Raw genomic sequence first — 16355 nt, forward strand, 5'->3', positions numbered from 1 at the left:
CTTTTTTTCCCTGTAATTTATTTCTAATCTCATAGCATTGTAGTTGGAAAAAATGCTTGATATGATTTCAATTTTCTTAAATTTACCGAGGCTTGATTTGTGACCCAGGATGTGATGCATCCTGGAGAATGTTCCATGCACACTTGAGAAGAGAGAGTAATCTGCTGTTTTCAGATGTAATGTCCTATAAATATCAATTAAATCTATCTGGTCTATTGTGTCATTTAAAGCTTGTGTTTCCTTATTAATTTTCTGCCTGGATGATCTGTCCATTGGTGTCAGTGAGGTGTTAAAGTCCCCCACTATTATTGTGTTACTGTCCATTTCCTCCTTTATAGCTGTTAGCATTTACCTGATGTATTGAGGTGCTCCTATGTTGGGTGCATATGTATTTATAATTGTTATATCTTCTTCTTGGATTGATCCCTTGAACATTATGTAGTGTCCTTCCTTGTCTCTTGTAACATTCTTTATTTTAAAGTCTATTTTATCTGATATGAGTATTGCTACTCTAGCTTTCTTTTGATTTCCATTTGCATGGAATATCTTTTTCCATCCCCCCGCTTTCAGTCTGTATATGTCCCTAGGTCTGAAGTGGGTCTGCTGTAGACTGCATATATGTGAGTCTTGTTTTTGTATCCATTCAGCCAGCCTGTGTCTTTTGGTTGGAGCATTCAATCCATTCACATTTAAGGTAATTATCAATAGGTAGGTGCCTATGACCATTTTGTTAATTGCTTTGGGTTTGTTTTTGTAGGTCCTTTTCTTCTCTTGTGTTTCCCACTTAGAGAAGTTCCTTTAACATTTGTTGTAGAGCTGGTTTTGTGGTGCTGAGTTCTCTTAGCTTTTGCTTGTCTGTAAAGCATTTGATTTCTCCATGAAAGCTGAATGAGATCCTTGCCGGGTAGAGTAATCTTGGTTGTAGATTCTTTCGTTTAAATATATCATGCCACTCCCTTTTGGCTTGTACAGTTTCTGCTGAGGAATCAGCTGTTATCCTTATTAGAGTTCCTTTGTATGTTATTTGTCGTTTTTCCCTTGTTGCTTTTAATAATTTTTCTTTGTCTTTAATTTCTGTCAATTTGATTACTATGTGTCTCGGTGTGTTTCTCCTTGTGTTTATCCTGCCTGGGACTCTCCGCACTTCCTGTACTTGGGTGGCTATTTCCTTTCCCATGTTAGGAAAGTTTTCGACTGTAATCTTCAAATATTTTCTCGCGTCCTTTCTCCTCTCCTTCTGGGACCCCTATAATGCGAATGTTGGTGCATTTAATGTTGTCCCAGAGGTCTCTTAGGCTGTCTTCATTTCTTTTCATTCTTCTTTCTTTATTCTGTTCCGCAGCAGTGAATTCCACCATTCTGTCTTCCAGGTCAATTATCCTTTCTTCTGCCCCAGTTATTCTGCTATTGATTCCTTCTATTGTATTTTTCATTTCAGTTATTGTGCTGTTCATCTCTGTTTGCTTGTTCTTTAATTCTTCTAGGTGTTTGTTCTTTAATTCTTGTAGGTCTTTGTTAAACATTTCTTGCATCTTCTCGATCTTTGCCTCTGTTCTTTTTCCAAGGTCCTGTATCATCTTCACTATCATTATTCTGAATTCTTTTTCTGGAAGGTTGCCTGTCTCCACTTCATTTAATTGTTCTTCTGGGGTTTTATCTTTTTCCTTCATCTGGTACATAGCCTTCTGCATTTTCATTTTGTCTATCTCTCTGTGAATGTGGTTTTCGTTCCACATGCTGCAGGATTGTAGTTCTTCTAGCTTCTGCTGTCTGCCGTCTGGTGGATGAGGCTTTCTAAGAGGCTTGTGCAAGCTTCCTGATGGGAGGGACTGGTGTTGGGTAGAGCTGGGTGTTGCTCTGGTGGGCAGAGCTCAGTAAAACTCTAATCTGCTTGTCTGCTGATGGGTGGGGCTGGGTTCCCTCCCTGTTGGTTGTTTGGCCTGAGGCGCCCCAGCAGTGGAGGCTACAGGCTCTTTGGTGGCGGACTCTGGGAGGGCTCATGCCAAGGAGTACTTCCCAGAACTTCTGCTACCAGTGTCCTTGTCCCCATGGTGAGCCACAGCCACCCCCTGCCTCTGCAGGAGACCCTCCAACACTAGCAGGTAGGTCTGGTTCAGTATCCTGTGGGGTCACTGCTCCTTCCCCCCTGGGTCCTGATGCACACACTACTTTGTGTGTGCCCTCCAAGAGTGGAGTCTCTGTTTCCCCCCAGTCCTGTTGAAGCTCTTCAATCAAATCCCGCTAGCCTTCAAAGTCTGATTCTCTGGAAATTTCTCCTCCTGTTGCCGGACCCCCAGGTTGGGAAGCCTGACGTGGGGCTCAGAGCCTTCACTCCAGTGGGTGGACTTTTGTAGTATAATTGTTCTCCAGTTTGTGAGTCATAGTGGTTATGGGATTTGATTTTATTGTGATTGCGCCCCTGCTACTGTCTCATTGTGGCTTCTCCTTTGTCTTTGGATGTGGGGTGTGTTTTTTGGTGAGTTCCAGTGTCTTCCTTTCGATGACTGTTCAGCAGTTAGTTGTGATTCTGGTGCTCTTGCAAGAGCGAGTGAGTGCACGTCCTTCTACTCCGCCATCTTGAACCCAAAGGTCCGATAATTGATATTATATTCTCAATTTCCACAATTTACCAAAGCATTCATTCACCTTCTTCTGATAGGCTCCTTAATGCAAGATAGAATATTTCTGTGGATGAAATCTCTTTTATATCATGCCCCTAATTATTCAGATGTATCAGATTTGTTGGATCTTTTGAAATGGATAGTAAGGAGACACAGGCTATTTTCCTGAAAAAAGGTTTTTCATTAAAAACCTTTCATTATTACATCTCATTAATCATATCTGCTGTATGTTTATATTCAGAACATAATATAAACTCTTTTAATAAAATCTGTAGATCACAGAGAGGTCCTTTTAAATAGAAATCAGATTAAGACTCTGCTCTCAACACTCAATTCTTCCCAACACTGAATTTCTCTAAATTTATATTTTATATGAACTTTTGCCTATAATGGGATAAGTGAGGGCAAGGTTTTCCATCACACTTAGAATATAATTCAGTCTTTCTGGTGACCTACATGGTCCCTGCTACCTCTCCAAGCTCAGTCAGTTCCTAGGACTCTCCCCTCTATTGGTTGTTTCCACCAAACCAGCTTCCTTGATGATTCCTCAAACACACCAGGTACATTTCAGTCTCAGAGCCTTTGTCCTTCTGTTTCTCTGCCTGAAATGGCTTTCCTCTGGAAGCTGTATAGCTCATTCCCTTTCTACTTAAGTGCCACCTGTCAAAGAGGCTTTTCTTCACCAATTCCCCATGCCTGCCATCACTCTATATTTTCACTCTGCTGATTATCCTTCAAAATCCTTACCACTGGGGGAAGGTGTCCCTGGATCCCGAGACCCTGGCAGTGGCGGGCTGCACAGACTCCCGGGAAGGGAGGTGTGGATAGTGACCTGTGCTCGCACACAGGCTTCTTGGTGACGGCAGCAGCAGCCTTAGCGTCCCATGCCCGTCTCTGGGGTCCGCGCTTTTAGCCGCAGCTCGCACCCGTGTCTGGAGCTCCTTTAAGCAGCGCTCTTAATCCCCTCGCCTCGCGCACCAGGTAACAAAGAGGGAAGAAAAAGTCTCTTGCCTCTTCGGCGGGTCCTGACTTTTTCCCGGACTCCCTCCCGGCTAGCCGTGGTTCACTAACCCCTGCAGGGTGTGTTCACACCGCGAGTCCTCTCCCTGGGATCCGACCTCCGAAGCCCGAGCCTCAGCTCCCAGCCCCGCCCGCCCCGGCGGGTAAGCAGACAAGCCTCTCGGGCTGGTGAGTGCCTGTCGGCACCGATCCTCTGTGCGGGAATCTCTCCGCTTTGCCCTCCGCACCCCTGTTGCTGCGCTCTCCTCCATGGCTCCGAAGTTCTCCCCCTCCGCCACCCGCAGTCTCCGCCCACGAAGGGGCTTCCTAGTGTGTGGAAACCTTTCCTCCTTCACAGCTCCCTCCCAGAGGAAATGTACCCACGAGGAGTTCTGAGACAATGTCCTCAGATGTCGTGCTGGGATTAAACAAGACACTGCTGTATTTCAACTGAGCTTGGCAAAGCCAGCATATGAACAATTGTGCAGGTGGGCCCCTCAGGGCGAGTGAAGAGAGAAGGCATCCAGTCAGGAACTGGCCACTCGCAGCCCTGCCAGTATGCCCCTCCACCAGATTTCCGTAATCCCCACCCGGGAGACGGCCAGCAATGGGAGAAGTTCAATGGGCAGAAACAAAGAGAAGAACAAGGAAGTCGAGATGCACAGCAAGTCAAAACAGTGAGACCCCCGAGGTCTGCAGCAAAGAGAGGGTTTATTCGTAAGGCAGCTGAGCGAGGAGATGGGAGAACAAGATCTGCCTCCCTGAAGAAACAGGAGACTGGGTGGTCGGCGCTGTGATTCGCGCTGGGCTGGCTGGGCAGCGGCAGCCGTCACAGGAAATAAGTGACCATGGTGCTCAATAGTTTGGATAAGATGATTCAACTCCACAAAAACATGGCTAACATCAGGAATATCTGTGTTTTGGCTCATGTTGACCATGGAAAAGCTACTCTGGCTGACTGTCTTATATCTAGCAATGGTATCATCTCCAGCCGCCTGGCACGCAAGTTAAGGTACATGGACAGCAGAGAGGATGAACAGGTCCGAGGGATCACTATGAAATCCAGTGCCATTTCACTACATTATGCAAAAGATTAATGCACTCACGGGAACTCTTTTTACTTCTAAAGTGCTAGAAGAAAGAGCAGAGAGAGAGACTGAATCCCAAGTGAATCCAAATTCTGAGCAAGGAGAGCAACTGTGACTGGAGCACTGGCTTGGAGGACACGGATGATTCTCACCTTTACTTCTCTCCAGACCAGGGAAATGTGGTATTTACAAGTGCAATGGATGGGTGGGGCTTTGGAGACTTTCTGGGAGCTTGGTGGCTGGACACATTGTTGTGCCACTCGCGGCCACTTGGGAGCCCGAGTTCAGAGACCCCAGTGCGTAATGGCCAACGGGCAGGAAGTGAGTGAGGCCTTCTGTGAGCACCTCCAGGAGCTGATGGCTGGGTCCAGCCCTGTAACATCTGGGACTGCCCCTCGAGTATTTGTTCTTAGGTGGTTCACGGGCACGTGGTCAGAGTGCTCTGTGTCTTGTGGTGAAGGATTCCGCAGTCGGCAAGTGACCTGTAAGCGGACGAGAGCCAATGGGACTTTGCAGGTGATGCCTCCGAGAGCATGTGCCCCCAGAGAGAGGCCTCTGGGAAGAAGACCCTGCTCCAGTCACCCGTGTGTTCAAGGGCTTATTGAACCAGGGAACCAGGGAACGCTGACAAATCTAGTGTTTTGAGAGTATGATCATCTAGTATAATCATCCAGTCCCCGTGGTCCAACCCATGCATCAAAACAATGAAATTAAAAAAGAGACTTCCCTGGCGGTCAGGTGGTGAAGACTTTGCCTTCCAGGGCAGGGGGTGCGGGTTGGATCCCTCGTCAGGGACCAAGATCCCACATGCCTCGCGGCCAAAAAAACCAAAACATAAAACGGAAGGAATATTGTAACAAATTCAATAAAGACTTTTAAAATGGTGTACATCAAAAAAAATAAAATAAACCCATGCATCAGGGCCCCTCCGCACGGGGAAAGAGGAGAGCCCAACTGCTACGTGACAGTCATGAAACTCAGCTGCACAGGGACCTTACCACACCGTGCACAGGCTGGTTCACGGGACCTTCTTATCCTTTCATGGGCCTCTCTGTTGTAATTAACACAGGCTGCAGGGACCAAAAGTTCCCCTCGGCCCTTCTGAAAATGTTCGGTAATGTTAGTGCAGGAAGGTACTTCACACTTCCTGCATTTCTGCCCTGCAGTGCAGCAGTTGTTGCTGCTGGGAGTCATTGTGCTAATTCTCTTAGGTCATTTTTCCCTTTAGTTGTTCTGATTAACTCCAAGCACTACATGGCTACACACTTGTCTAACTGGAAAATGCACAGCCCCAATTCTGTGCAGGGACGATGCAAAGCACAGTGTGATACATCTTTCTGGCGCATCAAGTTTATTAAGTAGAATTGGAAGAACCAAGGAGTTCTTCGAACAAGAACTCTCCCCCTCCCCCACCAACACGGAAGACAGAAGAGTGGGGGAGGGGAGACGTGCCCCAGGAATGACAGTCCAGTCTCTGAAGTTTCACCCAGGTGGGGATTGAGGGGCGGACCTGCAGCCACGGTGGCCTCTCTTTCGGTCGCCTGGGCTGCTCCGGACCATCCTCTGAGCTGGCCAGGGTCTTGGATACGATGCTTCTGAAGGCCGTGCAGAGAACACACTCATCTTCCACTGGACCGGGTCCCAGGGAGCGCGGCGGCCTGACCTTCCTGCCTCGGTCATCCATGGGGTTCAGATGGGCTCACTTTATTATGACACCTCTCGCAGGGTAGCTTGCAACAAAGGCGTTTTAATGTAAACTTCCAGATTCTCCTAGCCACCCCTTGCTTTTTCTGGCTGTGGCCAGAGGGAGTGGATGAGGACATACTCTCAGGCTGCCCAGCGTGGGAGGACCTTCCAGTGTTGGACACCCCCAGGGGGCAGCTGGTTCCCTCTGGGGCTCCAATCCTGCTGCTGGTGGAGGGGGATGTCCCAGGGCCACACTGGTGGGCTGGGCTGGGGGTGGCAGTCGTCGACTGCAGGCTGGGAGGGGGCCAGGCAGGCTCACTGGTCTTCTGTCCTGCCTGCTGGTCTTCCTGCAGCTGCAGATTTTCTCCCTGGTAGAGCCATCTGATTATCAGGGTGGACAACTCAGAGCTTGAAGAAGGCTCACGTTCACTGCCACTGAGGTCCCTGGAAGGCAAGGGCCTCACAGTTATGATGGAGGACCCCACCATTTGTTTCATGGAGCTCATACTGCCTGTTCCTGGGTCCTGGATCTGATCGCGAGTCATGCCCAGAGTCCTCACCATTGTCACCTCTGGGTCCTCTTCACAGGGTGGCTGGAGTGGCTCCTTCTGGCCCATGTTCACCCATGGGTGCCTCATGAGGTCAGGTAAGGTGTCTCTGTCACTGGGGTTGAGGGCAATCATTTTTTGTAATAGACCCCTTATCTCCAAAGACAGGTAAGGTGGGATGGGGTACTGCCCTTGTAGGATTTGCTTCCGCAGCTCGTGGGCGTCTTTTCCCACAAAGGGCCGGCATGCGGTTACCATGGTGTAGAGCACTACTCCCAGGCTCCACACATCCAACGCAGGGCCGCTGTAGCTCTGCCCCAGCAAGAGTTCTGGGGCAGCATACGGGAGTGTGCCGCAGATCGTGTCCAGTTGGGCAGTGTCATCAAACTTGTTGCTGAAGCCAAAGTCTGTCAGTTTTAGATTCATGTTAGAATCAAAGAGGAGATTCGGTGGCTTCAGGTCCCGGTGCACGATACCCCTCTGGTGGCAGTGCTGCAGGGCGGAGACCAGCTGCTGGAACGGGCCTCGGGCCTCCGTCTCTGTCATACGGCCATGGTTCACTAAATAGCTGAACATGTCCCCCCCACTGAGGTACTCCATCACGAGGAACAATGTCTCCTCCGTGTCAATCACCCCCAGCAGTTTTACAATATTGGGGTGATTCAGAGCCTTCATGTTGCGCACTTCCCGGAAACGTTCCTGGAAAGTTGATAAGCTCTGACGCCTTTTCTTAATGACCTTGACAGCCACCTGTGTCCCGGTCAGAATGTGCCGGGCCAGCTTCACTTTAGCGAAGGTGCCTTCACCAATGGTGTGGAGGATCTCGTAATCATCAATATGAGCCTCCTTGTCAGCAGAGTTGGCTGTGAGGCCCTCCATCATGCTGACCTGCTAACTACACTGACTGACAGCACTAACCAGCAATGCTAACTATGCTAACTGTACTAACAATGCTAAGTATGCTAACTGTACCAACAGCGCTAACTAGTACTAACTACACTACCTATGCTAATAAAGTATTAACTATACCAACTACGCTAACTATACCAACAATACTGACTATGCTAACTGTACTAATCTTGCAATACCAACTAAAATTAAGATAAAAATGAGAAAAAGAACAAAGGAACAAAGGAAAGCAGAAGAAATGGAAAGGAAACACCAAAAAAATTGAGAAGAACAAATTTAAAACTAAAAGAAATGATAAAGAGAGAAAAATAAAGAAAAATGAGAAAAAGGCAAAGAACAAAGAAAAATGAGAAAAATAAAAAAGGGTAGAGAAAAGAGTAAAAAAAAAAATCAACAAAATGGCAGAAACAAGGAAAAAACAAGCTAACTGTGGGTCCAAGGCTGTCAGGTCACCAAAAGCAGCTTCCTGGGCTCTAAGGACAAAATACCTGTGCCCAGCTGGGTTCTTATGAATTACATCACAGTGGGGCATTCTGAGGTCAGAGCAAGAAATGGACCCATCACCGCTGGGGATAAACCACAGTGGTTTTCTCACTTTTTGAGTTCAAGGCCCCTTTACACTTAGGAAAAAGGATCCCAAAGAAATTTTTCTGTACGTGTGTTATTAGATATTGGTATTCACTTTGTTATAAATTAAAATCTGTAGGATACTTCAGTGGTCTTTTTATTTCTAGTTTGAAAATGTGTAATAGTTTTAAAGACCTCACAATGTCTACACTTGAAATATTCAATTCCTTTTCCTTAAATTCTGGTCTCAAAATAATGTTACAACTTAACTGACTTCACGATACTATACAAAATGTTCTGTTGCATAAGACACGATAAGGTACATTATGAAAGTCTACGAAGCTGAGAGAAGATTTGCCAGGAAGGTCGTGAGCAGATTTCTCATCAGGAGTCTCAGAGGCCAGATGGCATGGCTCAATGTACTTGAAGTGTTGAAGGAAAGAAACCGTCAACCAAGAATCCTATATCTAGCAAAACTTTCCTTTGAAAATGAGGGAGAAAACAAGACATTCCCAGTTAATCAAGAGTCGAGAGAGTTCTTAACCACCAGACCTGCCTGCCACAGGGAGTTTTTCAGGTTGGAGTCAAGGACCCTGGACAGTAACTCAAAGCCTTATGAAGAAATAAAGACCTCTGGTAAAAGTAGAGAGACAGGCAATGAGAAAAGCTAGTACTATCGTAATTTAGGTTTGTAGCTCCACTTTTTGTTTTCTATTTGATTTAAGAGACTAATATAGAATAAAACACATACAAATCAAAAAAAAATCCTTACCACTATCTGATATTATAAAACATATTTGTTAATTTGTTTGTCTTCAGCACTAGAGTGTAATTTTAATGAGAGTAGGGGCTTGTTTCATTTATTATTCTATCCACAGCACTGAAAATTGCACATTGTAGGCACTCAAAATATTTGTTGAATGAAGAAATGCATGAATATAACCATAAAAAATTCTAATTTACATAAAAATAATGCAATTAAAATATACTAATTTATCTCTGTACAGGAATTATTTTTAGATTCCTATACAACTCATAACAATAAACCTATTCTTTAGAAAAAGCCATAAAAACAAGTATAAATGAATAAATCTAACTCTTTTAATGACAATCCGATTGGCCTGAAAAGTGTTTGATTTTTTTTTTTTCTCAGTTGAACTGGAATAGTTTTAAAATCAAGCTGAACTCCACCACTCACAATAGCCAAGACATGGAAACAACCTAAATGTCCATCGACAGAGGAGTGGATAAAGAAGATGTACCTATATACAATGGAATACTACTCAGCCATACAAAAGAATGAAATAATGCCATTTGCAGCAACATGGATGGACCTAGAGATTATCATACTAAGTGAAGTAAGTCAGAAAGAGAAAGACAAATACCATACGATATCACTTATAGGTGGAATCTAAAACATGACACAAATGAACTTATCTAAGAAACAGAAACAGACTCACAGACATAGAGAACAGATTTATGGTTGTGGGGAGTGGGCGGTTGGGGGAGGGAAGGGCTGGGAGTTTGGGATGAGCAGATGCATTATATATAGAATGGATAAACAACAAAGTCCTACTGTATGTCACAGGGAACTGTATTCAATATCCTGTGATAAAGCATAATGGAAAAGAGTATGAAAAAGAATGTGTATATGTGTACATATATGTCTATATATATGTATATATATATACACATACATATACTCTCTCTTCCCAGTACCTTAATATACTAGTCATTCATTCAACACGCACTTACCACACTGAGAAATACTCACAGTACCTAACCAGCTAAGCCTGTACTATCACTCAGAAGCTCTCATCTTTTTTTCAGTTCAAAGTATTAGCTTTATATTTATGGGTAACCTTTTTATTTTTTCCCTCTTCTCCAATAGTAGGCTGTTGACAATTGACTTTTAACCTTTACTGTAAAACTCAGGATCAAAACTTCCCTTGCAATCTCTACTTAACCACATTTTTCCCCCCTGTGGGTTCTGATCCCTCCAGAAATAGAGACAATTCAAATCTCTACTTCCTCTGCCACTGCAGATCCTGTCCCTGAGAGCCTACTATTTAACAGTGTAAATAGGACAAGTAGTTTGCAGTAGAGTGGCTAAGGCAATTTTTTAAATATTTATTTCTTTTTTTAATTAATTTTTATTGGAGTATAGTTGCTTTACAATGTTGTGTTAGCTTCCACTACACAGCAAAATGAATCAGCCATACATATATATATATATATATCCCCTCCATTTAGGACACTACAGTGCATTAAGTAGAGTTCCCTGTGCTATGCAGTATGTTCCCAGCAGTTGTCTATTTTACACATAGTATCAATAGTATATATGTGTCAATCCCAATCTCCCAATTTGAGGAAAGATCCTGATTCTTCCCCTTCTCCCCCTTCCTTAGAATAAACAGGCTGCTCCATCTCTCCAGAATTTTTTTTTCTCCTAAATGCAGGTGCCAAAGAATGATATGGAATGATACATTTCTTCAATTATTCATTAAAGAAGAACTTAGATAAAAATATTATAAATAATGTGAATAATCTGACAAACCAAATTTTGCATCTTTTTCAGTTCTAGGATTCTAACACACTATATTTGGATAAAGAAGATAACTCAAATTAGTTTTAATCTCCTATTACAGCATTACTGAACTTCCCCACATTCATAATAGCATTTTATACTACAGGCATATTCAGTAAAAACCATTCACTGCTTCTAACTTTAGTCAATATCTCAATAACTTACAGAATTCAGACTTTTGTTATATTTCCAACCTATGGGCATGCGTGATAGAATATTTTGTTGACTTTTGATAAAATTCTATTAGTCAAATATAAGAAAATATTTCTTTGACAATTATCAGCACATTTTCAATGTTAGTGAGGTTAAACATCTGGTGAAAGGGTTAGCATACACGATGGGTCCTTTTCTAAAATAAAAAAGGAGATGAATTGACAAGACACTTTCTCAGAAATCCCATATTTTCTCCATAGCCTTGATGTCTGCAATTCCAGGAGCTGCAACAAGATAGGGCCTTGCCAGGTACTCTGAATGGCACAGTACCTTGTGACCCAGCAATGTTTGAATAATTTTCATCTCACGAGAAGTATCAATATTTACAATAGTAAAAACAAAAATTAGAAAACATATGAAGGTCCAATCTGGATGGCTGAAATAAATAACAGTACTGCCATACAATGTCACCAGACTTTACACGTGATGATGTCACTTTATACCCTTCAAATAGAGAGATGGCTGTAGAAACTGTTCAGTGAAAACAGAAGATGGCAAAACATCATGCATGGTTTGAGTCCATTTTTGCAAAAAGATGTGAGTATATGTAGAAAAGAATATATCTCACATTTATAACAGTGGCTTTCTATGAATGACAGGATTTAGTTCATTTTTTATTTCTGCTTTATAATTGTAGAACGTTTAACTCTTTGTAACTAGCATATTTCTTAATTTTTAGAAACAAATGCAAGAGGTGCATTTGTATTTCTGAAAAAAAAGGCATTTCTTCCCAAGCAGAAAAAACAAATATCCATTTTGATTTTCAAAACACCCTGGACATCCTCTTAGAGCGCTTATCACATTAAATCAGTTATTTGATTACAGTCATCTCCCTCGCTATCTGCAGGGGATTGATTCCAGGACCTGCCAAGGATATCAAAATCCACCAAGCTCGAGTCCAGTAGTGGGCCCTCACATCTGCAGTTTCCACATATGCGGATACTGAGGGCCAACTGTATCTACTGAAAAAAATTCCCATATAAGCGAACCTGTGCAGTTAAAACCCACGTTGTTCAAGGGTCAACCTCACTTAGTCTTCCTAGCCAAACTATAAGCTCCTATAAGAGCAGTTATTACTTTCCACCAACGCCGCTCTGTGTTTAGCACATGGCACATTACAGATGCTCAACTGATTTTGACTGCCTATTTGGCTTCTTGCTTTCATCCACTATCCCCTTCCTCCCCTACCTGGCTCTAGTTGAGTTACCTTCACCTCTGTCAGGTGCCATAATGTCTTTAAGATACCGTAGGGCAAAAGCTGAAGTGTGTGCAGATATCACAATGAAAAATAATTTGGGGTCAAAGAGATGTCATTTGGCAAAGTAAGTTGAGCCACTACTAGAATCTCTCTCTAAATACTGACCTACATATGTACAGTAACACTAAAATAATGGAAGCTGAGGGTGCAAGATGGTCTGGGGAGGCAGAAAGTACTGGATTTAGTAGTGGAGGGTCTCTATGAGACGCGCACTTGAAGAGCCACTTCAGTTGAACTACAGCAAAGAGCTGGCATCTCCCTGTTGTGCTTCTTTGGTATTACGCTGAAAACCTGACAATTTCTAGCCTGTAACATAACAAGTGGAACTAAGATTTACATTTAGTAGTATATTTAGTAGTTTAGTAGTTAGCTCACTTTATGAAATTTTGGAACTAAGTTTCTGCTAGCAACAACCTCCTTACCGCCCCTCAGAAATCAGGGGGCTCATTCCACATCCTGCCTCGCTAATGCCTGCTAGGGTTCCTGGTCCGCACACTCCCTTCCTTCCAGGACGGATGCCAGGATATCCCTATTGGAGGAAATTAAGGGAAGCATTCTGGTTGGAAATGGGAACTAGGGCGCTTGCTTTGAAGCCACACGCGCAGAGCAGGGATACTGTTTTCACACCAAGAGTTTTTGGTTTTACACAGGTAGTTTAGTGGTTAGGAGCACTAAATGGCTGGCGGCCTTCATTTCCTAACTCTCTACTCAGTGGCTGTATCATATTGGGCAAATTACTTAACTTTCTGCGCCTAACTTTTCCATTTGTGGAAATGCAAATAACAGTATTACATTCCTAAGAAGGTTGTTGTGAGGAGTATATGGACAAAGTATCTAAAAAAAAGTGCCTAGTACATGGTAAATGCCATGTAAACGTTCACTCTTGATAATATTTACTTAGCTTGCATGTTGTAAAAAGTGTATGTTTTAAAACATTACATATATGTACATAAAAATGTTTATATATTATATATGTACATATATATATATCTTATAAAAACATTTTTAAAAGGAGGGATTGAGGATGATTATCAGAAAAGGAAGCATTGAAATTTCTTCCAAGCGCTTCTCGGCATCATCGCTTTTCCCGCTTTGTACTATACACGTAGGATCCTTTCTCAACTCTTTGTACCTCCTCATGTCCCCTGCTAATTATCTCTGCTACCAGCAACCATTCTTTCCCTCAGATCATAGCCTCGAACCTCTCACCTGTCTGTGGACGTCTGCAATGGATTCTGTACATCCCTCTGTCTCTATCTTAACCAACGTCAACTCAATCATTGTCTCCCTCTGGTAATTATTTACTAAAGACAAAGATTCATGAAACACCCGTTTTGTGTCCCTGTGTGACTCGTAATCAATTCCCACCAACCTCCTTACCTGATTGACACTGCATAATTTCCCATAAATTTGGAACTTTCCTAGATTGTATTTCTTTTTGAGATTCTGCATGAAAGGGCCAAGTTATTTTATATTTTTTAGGGGTCATACACATAACTTCTAGAGCAAGAAGTTTTTTTGGTTTTAATATGTAAAAAGACAATTTTCTTATACTGGTATTTCAAAGCTGGGAGGATTGCTTGGATAGTTGTAAATATGAATGTAAGTATCTTAACCTATATTTTCTAAATTCCTAGGTTATGTGTAGGGATCACAATTAGGCATCCCTTCTCCCATTAAGCCTCAGAGTTAAATTTTAAAGTCAACACACGGTTATGGTCAGGTATGTACAAAATCATGGTAGGCAGAGCAAACTATTCACAGATTGAAGTAAGTTTTGACTATAAACGCGGTGCTAACATTAATGAGAAAGCCAAGCTGAGGAGAGCCTGGCAGACATGGAACAGAAGAATCAGAGTGACAAACACTGACAGTGTTCCTCTAACTCCTAGCCATGAAGAAGCCGCCCTGAGAAACAGATGGTGGTATGTGGCAGATACATCCCTTATTGACTGCCAGGCGCAGCCTATCCTGTTTCCTTTGAACTCTGGAAGCGTATAACTCTCCTTGCCATGACAACGTGACATCAGTCAAACTTCTGATTTAGATTCTCAGATAGTTTTCTGTAACAGTTAGAGGATGCACTGGTCAGGCCAAAGCAAGCATCCTGCAAACTTAAAAATTACCTACATATTTTATTTAAATTAGTAGTCTAGCAACCCAGTTTATTTTCCAATGTCAGTATTTTCACATCTTAGTTTCTGGATTTCAAAACAGAGAGCTAGACCCTAGACTATAATAATTTCACTAAATTAATGTAGATCTGTGAGAAGTTCTCACAGAGAATTGATGAGTTACCATGCATCTGTATTCAAATATTTATAAGATAATGTTTCCCAAATTGTAGATGAGAAATGTTAGGAAATAAAGAAGAATTACAAAGGTTAATGTGAAAAAAGAAGATTAATGATTTCTAAATTGGGTGTAAGTGAAATAAATCAATGATTTGTTTTGCATATCTTAGATTTCCTTTCCATACTTCGTTCTTGCCAGTATGTGGGGAGCCCAAATTCTAAGAGGGAGAATGGAAGTGCCAAATGGCACACAGCTGTATGAAGGGATGACACTGGTCAAGCAAACTAAGAGCTCCCTATATGGAAATCTAACATGGAACATCAGTTGTGGCCAGAATTAAGGATACCATCGAATGAAAATATCCAAGAATTATCTCTGTAAAATCTGAACCTTTAACATGGAAAGAATTCTAACAAATTTCAGATATATGAAATCTATAAGATACTCTCATAATTTTTAGTTTTTAATTCTCTTCTCGAATAAAGACATTAATTTCCCATTGAATTACCTCCTTTGCATTTTTTTTCACTCATTCACACAGCACAAGTTTATAGAACATCCACTAAATTCTAAGAGCCAGGCTGGACAATTGGACTGAAACCACAAGATACAATCTTTCTCTTTGTGTGGAGTTCACTCACATCAAGGTATCTGTTCATTGAGGTACAAACCAAGGACAGGCTCCTGTGTCAGCCTTGTCCTGACTCTGTGAACCAGGCCACACCACAGCCTACCTTGAGCTATGGCAATCACATGTGTGTTTTAATCTCCCTCTCCCTCTCCTGCTTCTTACTCATCTTCTCTTCCCCCAACCCTCTCCCTCCCCCTCCCCCTCCTCTTTCTTCTCTTCTGTCCCCTCTCCTTCCTCCTTCTCTTTCTTTTTCTTCTTTGGTATGCAGTCTTCCTTTTGAGGATTCACCTCCAACACACACGTCTGCCAGGCGTATAATTCTTTTTCGGGTTTGAATGGGTTCCCAAGTTTTACAGAAATAGTTTAGTTTTTAAATTTTAACGATAATTTTATTTTCATAATAATATAAAAGGAAACATTTTGCAGTAATAATTCATAACTTAAATGTTTTTTTTTCTTTTATTTTTACAGAATATATTTCAGCTTCTTCAATTATTTTTTTTTCAAACTGAGATCCTTAGCACCCAGTAGGGACCCAAGGACATAGTCTAAGGCATCCATAAAAATGGGTCCCTCAGAAATACTACTCTAAATCTAAACAAATGATTCCATCCTCTGCCCTAAAGAAATTGTTTACTTAACTAAAACTAAATGCATGGAATTACACTGCAGAAACTAGTCTTTAATCTGATGCTATCTATGGTTCCAGTACAAATTGAAGGATAAGATGGGTTAAGGAAACAGAAAAGATTACCAGGTTTTTGTGACATTCACATATTGAATACCATGAATTTGTATAATATCACTTGTTCAGCTCTTTATATACAGAAAAAATCCAAGGTTCAATAAAATGGCTTAAAATTCATCCCTGCTAGTACTGCTCTTCATTGCCAAGGAAAAGTTGTTGATTATTTGCCAGAAAAATATCTTCATGCTTTTTTAAAACCACGAAC

At 42.3% G+C, this 16355-nt stretch overlaps 1 long non-coding RNA gene and 1 pseudogene across 1 annotated transcript; one reads left to right on the forward strand and one right to left on the reverse strand.

Moving 5' to 3' along the window:
• Window positions 1-635: 635 nt before the first annotated feature.
• LOC111180346 (uncharacterized) lies at window positions 636-15739 on the forward strand. Its single transcript, XR_016388361.1, has 3 exons — window positions 636-2102; window positions 9572-9776; window positions 14369-15739. It is a non-coding gene; the product is annotated as an uncharacterized LOC111180346 (long non-coding RNA).
• On the reverse strand, window positions 6385-9848 carry LOC111180343 (serine/threonine-protein kinase MARK2 pseudogene; annotated as a pseudogene).
• Window positions 15740-16355: the final 616 nt, after the last annotated feature.

Source organism: Delphinapterus leucas, chromosome 17, assembly GCF_059928025.1.
Source record: "Delphinapterus leucas isolate spDelLeu-1000000601 "Yukka" chromosome 17, BTC_Dleu_Yukka2, whole genome shotgun sequence".
Classification (NCBI taxonomy): domain Eukaryota; kingdom Metazoa; phylum Chordata; class Mammalia; order Artiodactyla; family Monodontidae; genus Delphinapterus; species Delphinapterus leucas.